This window comes from Podarcis bocagei (assembly GCF_964188305.1).
Source record: "Podarcis bocagei genome assembly, chromosome: 8".
In the NCBI taxonomy this organism is placed as follows: Eukaryota; Metazoa; Chordata; class Lepidosauria; order Squamata; family Lacertidae; genus Podarcis; species Podarcis bocagei.
In genome coordinates, this window is record NC_138133.1 from 7,447,316 (window position 1) to 7,460,993 (window position 13,678).

The 13,678-nt window shown below is 47.3% G+C and overlaps 1 protein-coding gene across 6 annotated transcripts in view; it reads left to right on the plus strand.

Moving 5' to 3' along the window:
- Nucleotides 1–8,958: 8,958 nt before the first annotated feature.
- Nucleotides 8,959–13,678, plus strand: part of ENOX1 (ecto-NOX disulfide-thiol exchanger 1) — a 294,079-nt gene continuing 289,359 nt past the window's right edge. For 5 of the 6 annotated variants that reach the window (XM_081206405.1, XM_081206409.1, XM_081206411.1 and 2 more), the window contains exon 1: nucleotides 8,960–9,054. The gene's annotated coding sequence lies outside the window, so the exon portion shown is untranslated. Of the gene's footprint in view, nucleotides 9,055–13,678 lie in introns of all 6 variants that reach the window. The other variant, XM_081206412.1, reaches the window with a different exon arrangement.

Here is a 13,678-nt window from a genome sequence, read left to right on the forward strand (position 1 = left end):
GTCTGACAACGTCAAAGGTCTTCATCAGGTCTATGAATGAAACAGACAAGGGGTGTGTCTCTGCTCTCTGCATTTCACCTGCAGCTGGAACAGGGAGAAAATCACGTCAACTGTTGGCCTCTGGGCCCTAAAGCCACAATGTGAATTGGGATAGACCGTGTCAGCGAGTGACTGTAATCTGTTGAGAACTACACAGGCAAAGGCTTTCCCCATGGATTCCACAGTAGTTGTTACAGTTGTGGCGGTCACCTTTGTTCTTGTAGAGGGTCACAATGATGGAGTTGAGTGTGTCTTGTTGCATGGATCCTGTTTCCCCAAACTGCTAGAGGTGCTCATGAAGGGGCGTTATGAGGGAGAAACTGAGGCTGACTTTCAGTTCTTGTGTTGCGATTCTGTTCTTTCCTGGGATTTCACCACATGCCTGAGAGTCGATGGCATTGTCGAGTTAGGTAGGTACAGTACATCCAGCTCTTCTAAGACAGGCAAAGTCTGGATGCTGTGACGAAGACCATGGTTTCCCACAAGGACTGTTCTTGATAGTGCTCTGCCCATCACTTCAACTGCTTGCTGAGGTCTATAATGATCTCTCCAGACAAGGTTTTGGGAGGTGGAGTTTTTCTGACTGTTGGTCCAAAGGCTTTCCTCATACCTTCGTACATTTTGCAAGTGCTGCCAGGGTCAGCAGCAAGTTGAATGACACAGCTTTGGCCAGTAGTCACTGGCACATCATCTAGCAATCTTCTGGACATCCCTTCTTTCATATGGCAGCAAGTGTCTTCTCACAAGGCGCACACCTGTAGTTCACAAGAGCTTTGTGAACTTTGCAGTGATAACAGGCTCCATGTCCTTCATGCCAGCCTCAAACCAGCTGGGGATCTGCTGCTCTCTTTTGGCCAAAGAGTTCATAGCTATGTTGTAGGTTTCCTCTTTGAGGTGGTTCCACCTTGCTTTGACGCTGCCTCTGGGGCAGTAGAGTTTTTTTTTAAATGTATTTTTACTAAAGATTTTCTTGGTTTACAAAAGTATGTGCAATCTCTCTCTCTCTCTCTCTCTCTCTCTCTCTCTCTCTCTCTCTCTCTCCTCCAAGTAACATTTTTTACAGATCAGTTTCATTTGTTGAGACATTAGGAAGAAGAGGGGAAAGGAGGGGAAGATGGGTGGGGGTGAGATCGGGTGGCGATGTTTGTATTATACTTAATACATGTGGGGTTTTGTGCAGGTTCTCTGCTATTCACTTGTGTTCCTTTGGTGGTGAGAGAGGTTGGGGTTGGCCTAGGGTGTGGCTGTTCATTTGTGGTTGGCTGTGGTGGTCTTTGTTTTCATGTGTGAGTGGGGTGGGTGGGTGTTTTGGATCAGGTTAGCCATACTGATTTGTATGCTGTTGGTGGATTTTTGTCATTGTCCTGTTGGGCTGTGTATGTGATAAATGAGAGCCATACCGGGGTGAAGGCGTCTTCTTCTATTTGTCCCCGTGTCAGTTTCAGTTTATTGGTTAATTTTTCTAGTAAGGCTGTTTCCCATACTATTCGGTACCATTGGTCCATGCTTACTCCTGACAGGTCTCTCCAATGTCTGGTTATGGCATTTCTGGCTGCTGAAAGTAGGTGGGTTATGAGTTCTTTGTGGTGTAAATGGGCATTATTGTCTTGGAAGATGTTTAGTAAGGCCAATTCTGGGGTGATTTCTAATACTTGCTTGGTTATTTTACATATTTCTCATATGGCTGTTGTCCAGAATAGTTGGATTTTGGGGCACTCCCACCACATGTGGAGGTATGTGCCTATGGAGGTGCTTCAGTAGAGTTTGTTCAACAGAATCAGAGAACTGTTTACCAAGTTCAGGTATGACTTTTCTGGCAGTGCTGATTCGAGGCTGCCACTTTCTGCTTTGTGATATGGGTTCTCTTTGGCTGGAGAAGGGTCTTGATCGCCACCAGGGAGTGATCCATGTCATAGTTGATGGCCTGTCCCTGTAGCCCTGCCTCTACCTTGCTTACTGAAGTTGTGCGGCAGCAGCTTCTGGTGAGATCTTGTGAGAGTCCCACAAGCTCTTGCTGGAAGCCGCTGCTTCTCTGTCAGCAGGAGTACAGTGGTGCCTCGCAAGACGAAAAGAATCCGTTCTGTGATTCTCTTCGTCTAGCGGTTTTTTTGTCTTGCGAAGCAAGCCCATTGACGGATTAGAGGATTAGCGCTATCAGCGCTATTAGCGGCTTTTAGCGGCTTATCAGCTTATCGGATCAGCCGATAAGCGGCTTAGCGGCTTAGAAAAAGGGGGGGAGGAAAAAACCCCCGCAGGAACTCGCAAGACATTTTCGTCTTGCGAAGCAAGCCCATAGGAGATTCGTTTTGCGAAGCACCTCCAAAACGGAAAAGCTCTTTCGTCTAGCGAGTTTTCCGTCTTGTGAGGCATTCGTCTTGCAGGGCACCACTGTAGTTGGGGTGCCCTACAAGGGCATTTCTCTGTGGGATTCTGCCACCAGGGTGAAATGGTCCCTGCTTGTGATGATACTTTCTGCAGATTAGTGGGAGGCAGAAAGTTTACCTGAGAAGACTTTATTCCGCCTTCTTATTCCCCACGGCTACAGAATTGCCTGCTAGTAATGGTTTTTGTCCGTGCATGTGTGTGTAAATAACAACATGGGTTATTTATACTGTAATTCCCTGGCCTACTTGACAAGTGGATTAGGAAGGAAATGAATGAGAAATTAAGTACCTCCAAATGTCCAGCCCTTCCCCAAGCCCATATAGGATGCTAAATGAAATTAGTCTGTTAGTTTTATACTTAGCAATTTGGCTTGCCTAAGTTCCTCGGGAAAGATAATAGTCTGATGAAGCAGGAAACTAAAAACAAAACCTGAATGTGGAAGTTCAAGTAAGCAAAATTAAATGCGGTGAAATCATTAATTTATGTACCGCTGTAACACCTGCACCCCCCCCAAATAAAGACATTGGTAATTAAAGTCTCATCTCCCCAAGACAGCAGAAACCAACTAAATAAGTGACAATTTATCACTCATCCCTCCAGGTGCCCTGAATCTGCAGGGGGTGGGGGGTGGGGTGGGGAGAGCTGTGAATTAACGCTGGACAGGATCGGTGCTGAGTACAAGTTACTTGTGAGTAAACAGTATAAGGTAAAAGGTAAAGGACCCCTGGATGGTTAAGTCCTGTCAAAGGTGACTATGGGGTTGCAGCACTCATTTCACTTTCAAGCTGAGGGAGCCAGCGTTTGTCCGCAGACAGCTTTCTGGGTCATGTGGCCAGCAGGACTAAACCACTTCTGGCACAACGGGACACCATGACGGAAACCAGAGCACATGGAAATGCTATTTACCTTCTCGCCGCAGCGGTACCTATTTATTTACTTGGTGTGCTTTCAAACTACTAGGTTGGCAGAAGCTGGGAGAGGGCAGCGGGAGCTCACCCTGTCACGGGGATTTGAACTGCCAACCTTCCCAAGAAGCTCAGTGGTTTAGACCACAGCATCACCTGCGTCCCTGTAAACATTATAGGACGATCTTGTCCACGGGGAAGGGCACTGATGGAGAATATGGTGCTATTTTAAGTTGTATAAGGAGCCGCCTCTTTAATCCCACAAACAGTTCATTGCAACATCTCAGCAGCACGTAGCAGTTCTAGTGTGGAAGCAACTTATATGTGCCATGGTTATTATGACTTATACATATTCCTATAGATTTATGACTTCCATCAATAAAATGTCCCCCCAGGAGACAGCTGCTTTTCAGCTGAATATATCACTATTTATAGCATATTGTTGTTTACTGTTGCAATCACATTCCTACAGTAATTATTGCGGCAGGTTTCTTTTTCTTCATTTTGCAGTGGAAGCCGGGAACATAATTCCGAACATGGGACAAAACACTGATGTTGATCTTCACGTTTTAGCAGTTCTCAAAGTGAGGGGAAGAGATGTACAGTGGAAGTTCAGAACTTATTGTTGCTTGCATAATGAAAGCTATAGTTCTTAGTGTGTGTTTGTGTGTGTGTGTGTAAAAAGAAAGACAAAACTCAGGAAAAAGGTGGGGAAAGTAAAGCTGTTGGTGTATTAGCATGCGCTGTGCATAACGAGCAAAATTTAAATCATGACATTAAAACGTTCTCTGACAAGCTGTCAAGATTATTACTAATTATTATGAGCACACCGTGTCTAAAAGCAGCTAAGTAGTTTGCAGGCAAACATACATTCAAAACATCTCAGCAATCTGAAGAAAGGGAATGGGCGCTGTTACAAAAACACACACAACTACTTTGATTTTGATGAATCAAAATTCCTTTTGGACAAACATGCAGCTTCAAGGATCTGAGCAGACAACTTAGCAGCTCTCCTATTCTTGTAATTCTGATTGCTGTAGAGTCCCTTTTTCTAGTGCCCTATCCACTCACAGTTCTGTCTCCTTCCCCTTCTCGACCATGTACATGCTGTGGCTTTTGCTAAGACAGGATCTGCATTGATCAGTGTACGGTGTGGCAGTGCCACTTCCATTCTGTTTGAGCTTCAGCCGTCAGTATTTCTGCCTTTGGGTTAATGCTTACTATTTCTCGTCCCAAGACTGCACTCGTGGGGCAGGGGAGAATAAGTTGATTCTCTTGGCATGGACAGGGTCACATGATTTTGCTATTCTTTTTTTTTTCTTGGTCCATCTCGCCCGCTCTCATGTCCAACTTGCTCAAGACCTGAATTTCTTTGCTAGTGCAACATTACGACTCACAATGTTCCACTAGTGCTACTGACATGGTTCAAATTTTGCACTGCACGGAGAGCTATGGGATCAAGGCACTGGTGATTCGAAGGGCTAGTTAGCTGAAATAAATTATCTTTCTATCTCTTCACTGCCGGAATATGCAGAGCAGTTGAAGATATTACACAACCATCTATATCAAGGCACATTACCACAGGAATAAGAGTTCACCAAAGAAAATGTGGAACTTTGTTGTTATAAGTGAATGATTCAGGTCTGCTATTTTCTTGGCGCTATACTTAGTTCCACAAACACTTGGTTGATTTTGAAAAAAGGAACAATTGATTTTACAGTTAATTTAAGTATGTCTTACATCTTTCGGAATGCTTGATATAAAGTTATATTCTGGTGTGTATTCGCAGGACAGGGTATATGGTTAAGTTGTGTAGGATTATTTTTTCTGGTACAAAGAAAATGAATTTGCATGTCTAGTAGCAATTGCGCCTTGTTTTCAAAAATTAATTATTCAACTTGTCCTCCACCCCCCCTTTTAACAGATGACTGTAAATGGATGAAAACTGACGTGAGTCTTTCCGTCCTGCACCAATTCACCTTGTTTCTGACAAAGAAATGCCAAAATGAAGATTACGTAGGTCCCATTGTGCCTAGCAAGGGGTTTCCTTTTCCCTCCAGAGCATAAGCAGTTAACTCACACACCTTAAAGCAGTGAATTAGGTTTGAACGCTTTGCCCTTTACATGGATGTCCTTGAGTTGCTCAGTGTAATTTGTGTCAGTACTGTTCCGTTGTCACTGCACCAACTGAAGCCGTGACACGTAGCTCTGCCAGCCAGCCAGAGGGAAAAGCCACACACCGAGGGAAGACAAGCCAGTGTGACTTAAATCAGGCAACCCAGTAGCATGAAAATTACTTCGGTTGCAAAAGGGTGGGGGGTATAAATCAGTTACCCAAAACATGTGCAACTTTTCTGACTATGTTTTAATAATGCTTTAATACTAAATCCACCCTCTCCCTGCAAAATACCTAATGGGAATACAAAACATAAGTATTATAATGCTCTACCAAATAAGCCATCACATAACCATAAAAAAGCACATCATGGATTCAACACAATGATCACAAGTTGTGCCAGTAACCGACATAAAATATTACTGCAGACATACATAACTTGTGGTGCCTCCTTTTTGGAAAACTAGATGTTGTATAGTCAAGAGAACCTGTAAAACTTCCCCCCCCTCCTCCTATTAAAATAGCACAACACCTATGAATATACTCCTAACCAGAGGTAATAAGAACATACATATCTTGAATTTTAATATACTGCTTTAATCTCCTTTTTTTTTTTGAAGTTCAGAATGAGTCTTGTCATCCTGGCTTTTCTGCTGGGCACAGTTTGTATTATGCTGTTGCCACTCACCCCAATCTCTGAGCCGTGTGAGATCCCAGGGGTTCCACGCACTTACCTAGGGTTCAGGGACACAGGTGGTGCTGTGGGTTAAACCACAGAGCTTAGGGCTTGCCGATCAGAAGGTCGGCGGTTCGAATCCCCGCGACGGGGTGAGCTCCTGTTGCTCGGTCCCAGCTCCTGCCAACCTAGCAGTTTGAAAGCACGTCAAAGTGCAAGTAGATAAATAGGTACCGCTCTGGCGGGAAGGTAAACGGCGTTTCCGTGTGCTGCTCTGGTTCGCGAGAAGCGGCTTAGTCATGCTGGCCACATGACCCGGAAGCTGTACGCTGGCTCCCTCGGCCAATAAAGCGAGATGAGCGCCACAACCCCAGAGTCGGCCACGACTGGACCTAATGGTCAGGGGTCCCTTTACCTTTACCTAGGGTTCAGTTTCCTTGGAAATATCACAATATATATCACAATATATGGGTCATTAACCGGAAGCGGAGGTAACCTGAAGCGTATGTAACCTGAGGTACCACTGTATTGGTGTCAAGTTTAGTTGAGAAACTAAAATATTAGCCACAACATGGATGAGCAACAAAACTGTGGATGAGCAACAAAATTATCATGAAGTGGGAGTATTGATAAGATGATATGGCAAAGAGCTTTATTGGAGGGAGCACAGCATGTCCTTCAGGCAGTTAACACTAAATCCTGGCAGCTGACTTATATGAACATAAGCATCTTACAACTTCCTTGGCATTTATCTTCCCTTTCTTGTTCCCTTTTTTCTTTCTGGACATATAAGTGAATGTGGGAGAAACCTTACAATACCAGTCAACACAGCAATCCACCAACGAATCAGTTTTTAATTCCACAAACTTAAATGGAGATTGTCGTTTGGAAAAGGAGAGAGATATTATTTATCGCTGCTTCAACCCAAGAAGCTTTGTTTCCCAGCTGCGTTTATCTGCTCGTGGTGTCTTGAAATGTGCTCTGCTTTGAGATCCTTTTATTGTGCGCAGGCCTGAGACTGCCAGACGGAAAGGAGCCAGAAGAGGGGCAGGCAGATTCTTCGGCACTCATCGCCATCTCAGCCCTTTCCCCCCTTTCTCCCTGTGGGATCACACCGCCAGACTTCCAGGATCCCTCCCTTGGTGCCTCATCTATAATTTAAGACATGATTTACACTGTAACTCAGCCAACAGAACCCAGAGCATCTTTTACCTTCTTTAGTAGCTAATGAAGCCTCACTTTCCCTTTGTTGCTGTGGTTCTGCTGGGCTACACTGGCCACGGAGTGCCTGGCTTTTATGCAAAGACTAAGCAAAATGCCAAGAGTCTGTATTAAGGAAATACAAAGTAGGAAGACTCAAAGCAATCTTGGAGACTAAGTGGTGTCAAAGAAAAGATCAGAGTGCCCCTCCTGCCCCTCACTCTTCTGCTTCCTGATCTATTGAAGAAGCTCTCACATGTCATTCTCGCAAGGTCTCTGCATCTGCTACTGAGTGAACTGCCCTTTCACTATTCTTTCCCAAACCTGGTGCTCTCTGTAGGATTGGGACTACTGCTTGCATGAGAAGTTTTTAATGTCTGGTGCTGTATCGTTTTTAATATTCAGTTGGAAGCTGCCCAGAGTGGCTGGGGAAACCCAGCCAGATGGGTGGGGTATAAATAAATTATTATTATTATTATTATTATTATTATTATTATTATTATTATTATTATTATCCAAAACTCTGGGAGGCAGGGCTGGATTAACCATTAGGCAAAATAAGCCCGTGTTTAGGGCATCAAAGGAAAGGGGGCATCGAATAAATGTTCCATTGCCAGATTTACCATGGACCGTATGGTGCAGATGAACAAAAATAAACATTATTTATACAAATCTACAAAAATAAACATTTTCCATCTTGCTGTAGGTTTCATTAAAAAATAATTATTATTTTATGGCTTGCGGTTGTTTATGTTTTGAATTAGATATATAACAGGGCACCAAAATCTTGTAATTGGCCTCTAAATGTCTTAATCCGGCCCTGTTAGGAGGGCTCCAAATTGGGGAGGGCTGCTTTACTAACTCCAGCTACTGAGATTGCAAGGGCGTGGGGTTCCACCTTTTGAAAGGACTATTGCTGGGGAGGGAACGGGGGAGCAACTCCCAAGGCAACTTGTTACCCCAAGATTTTGCGTCCGCCTCACCTGCCCTCTGGGCAGACTGGAGGGCTGGAGATCAGCTTCCTGCAACCTGGCGACTGCCCGGCGGGGAGTTCTAGCCCGAACCATCTGGCCGCCTCCCGGGTACCGGAGCCCGGACGGGGAGCGCACGCCAGGGGGAGCCGCGCGCTCGTCTTGGGCGGCCTTTTCCCCACATCCCTTCCCCTCGGCGCCCCGTATGCGGTGTCTCTCTCTCGTTCCTCCCTAAATCCAAGCCCTTCTCCGGTTTTCCCTTCCACAAACGAGGCAGGGAGTTTTCTCTGCGCCCCCGACGCATTTCCAGCCCGATGCCGAGCGAGGGATGCTCGCCTCCCGCAACCCGGTGGGCGCTCCCGCCAGGTGCGCGCCTCGACGGCTGCCTTTCCCACGCCCCTCCTCTCCGCCTGAAAGTGCGCGGCGGCGGCGCGCAAGTCCCTCCCCGGCGCCCCGCCCCGGCTGCGCGGACTCGCCGGGGCTCCTTTGTGTGCGCTTGGCCGCCGCGCCGGAATTTCGCCCCGCTCCCTGGCAGACGGCGAGCCGGAGAGGGAGGGAGGGAGCGGGGCCGCCGCGGCTCCTCCTCCGGCTCCTTCGCCCAGCCTCCTGCTCCGCCGACCGCCTGCCTGCCCGGCCGCCCGCCCGCCCGCGCTGCCGCTGCCGCCGCCTCCACGCGCGTCGCCGGAGCCTGGCGGGCGGCTGCTCGGCTCCTGGTCGCCGGATCCCGGAGGCGCCGCGCCCCGCGGGGGACCCTGCGCGCAGGTAAGGGCGAGGGGCGGCCGGGTGGGCGAGGGGCATCGTGCCGCGGGGAGAGCGGCGGCGTCCCGCCTCGCCCGCCGGGGATGCTGCTGCTACCGGGCGGGCGGGCTGGTGACGGGGCGGGCGCCTTGCGCGGGGACAGGCGGAGGCAGCGCGCCCGGCAGCTTCTCTGCGCCGGGAAGGCAGGCAGGCAGGCGGGCAGCAGGCCGGGCCGGGCAGCGCTCCGCGGCGGGCCGACCCCGGACGGGAGCCCCTCGCTGCCTCTCCGCGTCCCTTGCGCGCCTGCCTGCGCCCGGGCGTCTCCAAAAGTTTCTTCTCTCGCGCGCTCCGCTCCGAGCTTGGCGTGCGCCCCTGTGCGCGCAGCGGAGGCGTCCGAGGTGCCCGAGCTCTTGCGCGCTAGGAGGCACCGTCCCGGGAAGGGCTCCTGCGCTGCGCAACCGGTGGCGCCGCCGGGCTGCTCGGTCGCTTGCCTTGGGTGGTGGGAGAGGGCGCCGCACCTGCCCGGCAGAAGCAGGCGACGCGGGTCCGGAGGAGGAGAGGTCCGGGCTCGGGGAGGAGAAGCCGACGGTGGCATCTTCTCCCCCTCGAGCGGAAGGTTCTAGGCTCTGTTCTGTGCAGCTCAAGTTCGACAGTCCTGGGATGCGGGGCGAGGAAACATTATTGGAACTGTTGCCCATCAGAATAGACCATCCTGGGCTAGCCGACCTGACCTGCTAGAAAACAGCTTGCTCAGTTTGGGTGTTCTCCGGGCTTCCAGAAAGCAGTGTTTTAGGGCTGCAGCCAGTAACCCAGATGCCGAGGTGTGTTACATTGGATGATTGTCTAATCTGGAATAATGTAGGAACACGGAAAGAGAGAATCCGCAGGACGCATAAGGAGGCACTTCCTCCATTTCTTCCCCTTTCATGGAAAGATGCCCAGTGGATGGCTATTGCTTGGCTTCAAGAAAGAACATCTGAATTTTGGGGCTGAAAGATTGGCACAATCTTCTGTTACTTGAGCTCTCTGAAAAATTATTTAGTTTTTTTTAAAGGTTAGGTATGTGCACCCCTGCACGTCATAGCTTTGTTTTGCTTTGTTTAGAAAATGCTTTGTTTAGAAAAGGCGTTATTTGTTTCCCCCTCTTAGATTAGATTGCAGCAATAAAAACCTAAAGTACTAAGTATTCATAACAGGAAAAAGCCTTTGAAATGGCAAGAAAAGTGCTTGGCAGGCAGCTCCAGAAATTATAGGTTTCGTTGGAGTGGAGCTCTTTCTGAAAGTTGGGAGGTGAGCAGGCTGGGTTACGCTTTCTTTGGATGTGCTGAGAGGGCTCTAAGCTCCCTAGCAGAGCACCTGCCTTGTATGTAAAGGGCCCTGTGAATCCGTACCATGTCTGATTAAATGATGATGAGATAGCTGGGTTAAAAAGCAATCTCTACCGGAGACCAGATAACACTTTCCTTTTGAAAGTCGACAATATTGGGCAATGGACCAGCTGTCTGGCCGTGTGGTGGGCTTATTATGTTGTTAAACCCTAACGTGTAGTCTTCTCCTCTAAAGGAGACCCTATGAGACTCTAAAGTCCCATTGAAGCTGGTGCGCCTAAAGCAACTGTTGCCAAATAAATGCTTAAAGCTGGCAGACTTGTGCAAGGTTCTAAATAATAATGTAATTCTGCCCTTGCAGAATAAAGAAGAGCTGGCCAACCATATCCTTATGGACAACACTCTATCAGGACATAAAGACAACCATGTGCTCCTCCTGTTATTTCCCAACAACTGGTGTTCGGAGGCATGTTGCCTCTGATCCTGCAGGTGGCACATAGACATCATAACCACAGATTAGTAGCCCCTCGTGTACTTTTCCATCATGAATTTGCCCAGTACTTTGTCGGTGGCCATCCTCACAACGTGTGACAATGCATTCCCCAAGTAGGTGTTGTGTGGGCAGCACTTCTCTTGTCTGTCCTGAATGTCCAACCTTTTAGCTTTACTCTTTCACCCTCTGTTATATTGTATGAGAGAGGAAAGCACTTTCTAGCTGCTTCTGCTCCTCCCCTCCCCTTTCTTGTCTTTTTGCTAAATCCCAAACCCCTCAACATTGCAAGCTTTCCTCGAAGGGCAGTTCTTTACTATGTAGATTGTACTTTCCCTCCTCTACTGGACAACATTTTGCATCTTTTGAGGATCAATGGTCTAAGGAACTCAAATTTAGGTAGAATGCTTTAACCAGCTATAAGCTCAAGAAAATCTCTGCTTGGCATTGTTATCATTTTCTGTGTGATATTTGCCATTGTGTGGGTAAAACTCTACACTGCTGATCAGGAGCGGGCAGGTGTCCCATTTTGACATGGGAAAGTGCCCCCACCACTGGTGGGGAAGTGGCGCTGCCATCAGCGCACCAATTTCCAGCGAGCTCTCGCACATGGCTCCCAAAATTTCTGCTGATGTTGGCACCATTTCTCCAGTGGTGGTGGGGGCAGTAGGGAAAGGTGGGGTGCTCACAAGTCACCCTCAGGGCCTTTTTGGGCAGCCCTTGGCAAATTTTGGCCACCCCCCCAGTGATGGCCAAATTTGGCCCTCCAGCTGTTTTTGGACTACAAGTCCCATCATCCCATTAACAGGACCATTGGTCAGGGATGATGGGAATTGTAGTCAGTTGGAGGGCTGAGTTATTAACTTACCGGTTCTGCTTCACACACTCTCGGCCTCACCCATCAAGTTTTGACCCCATTGTAGACTGTATCACTGCCTTGTTTGAAATAATTATTTGGTCAGTTGTGGTTGGGAATGTTGACCAATCTAAATGGCATATTCTGTGGATGCTGTTTCACATCCAGTGTTGACCACTGTCTTGATGCTGGCTGAATTGCTTATCTTATTTGATGCCTACTGAACGTGAAACTGTTGAGAGCGCTCAAAACTAAACACAGCAACTCCCATTTTCAACAGGCTTGTATTTCTTACTTGTGTCATGCATTCATTTATATGTAGCATAGTGTGTTTATAAGGAATAATAGAAAGCAATAAAAGGTTTGTGCCATGCAAGGGAAAGAAGAATGCCGGTTCCTTGGACAAGTTAGGAAAAGAGATATATTGGCTCTTTAAAAATGTATCGCTGTTGGTTTCAGTGACCTTACTTCCAGATATTTCTGAGCTTCCCGGTTACATTTCCAGCTCCAGGGAATTATCAAGTTCTTATTTAGCTTACGATTTTAATAATGTTGCCCCATCTTTCCTCACCCGCCTCCTCCAGTGACCCTGTGTTGAGTTTTAGAAAGAATCATTGCCAGACAAGCTGGGCGATAGTTCACAGGATGAGGTAATAGTATCTTGTTTCTTAGTAACCACCCACTGAGCTCAGAAAGCAGAACAATGCAAGGTGAAGCCCACCCTCCTCCCTTCCGAGTCTGAGATTTCCAAAGTCAAAGCTCATCCTCACTGGACTGAACAAAATTGGCTGAAGCAAAATGATGCAGGGAACTTAGTGCCACAATTAAACAGCGAAAACTTCAGCTCGTTAAAGCTCAGTCCATAATCAAAGTGTCAAATTCAAAGCTTGAAACGTAAACATATGCAGAGTTATATATTTTTCTCCAGTCCTGCACATGGAAACAAAATTAACACTGTAGGTACGCATGGAAGATTCATGTATTATAATAACATTCGTATTTAAAAACAAACTGAAGTGTCAGCTCAGGAGAAGGAATTTATTTACTACCTGCGGAAGTGAAGTATATGTGCATTGGAAATTCATAACATGCATTCTGTCCCTGTTACCAGGTGCCGGTTTATTTACAATGGTGTTGTGTTCTGCTTTTTTTTCGGTATACCCCTCCGGCACCCTCTCTGTTAGCCCCTGTCACAAACTCTGTGTGTCCCTGTTTTCCTTTCCCTCCATTCTCCTCCCCCTGACTTCGAGCTGTGGTTAATACTTCAAACCTGGTACACATCTTCCACACATTTGTGGGTGCATCTTCCTTTGGTACTTCTGTGTGCATTGGGTGTAGAGGGGGGGGGGCTCTCCCATTTCTTCTCCTTGAACCTGGGGCCTCTTACGATACGATAATCTTTATTGCCATTGTCCCATACAGAACAACAAAATTGAAAAAAAATAAATCTACCTAAGATATTCAAAACCAGCAAGCCTGCTATCCCAGCTATCCCAACCTGGTTAGCCCCCTAAAAACTCTGATACCCCATTTTTAAAATACAATATACTCCCATAGAGACTCCTTACACTGCGTTTAAAACCAAAATCGCATCTGGATAGAAACTGTTTCTCAGGCGGCTAGTCCTAGTCTTTATAACCCTGTACCTTCTTCCAGAAGGCAGAAGCTGAAAGAGAACTATGAGCCCACCTTGCTGGCCATGGATCCAGCCTTACCAAGGAGCTGGTTGGAGCAGGGGTCAGCAACCTTTTTCAGCCGTGGGCCGGTCCACCGCCCCTCAGACCATGTGGTCAGCCAGACTATATTTTATGGGGAAAAAGAACAAATTCCTATGCCCCACAAATAACACAGAGATGCATTTTAAATAAAAGCACACATTCTACTTATGTAAAAACACCAGGCAGGCCCCACAAATAACCCAGAGATGCATTTTAAATAAAAGGGCACATTCCACTCATGTAAAAACACGCTGAT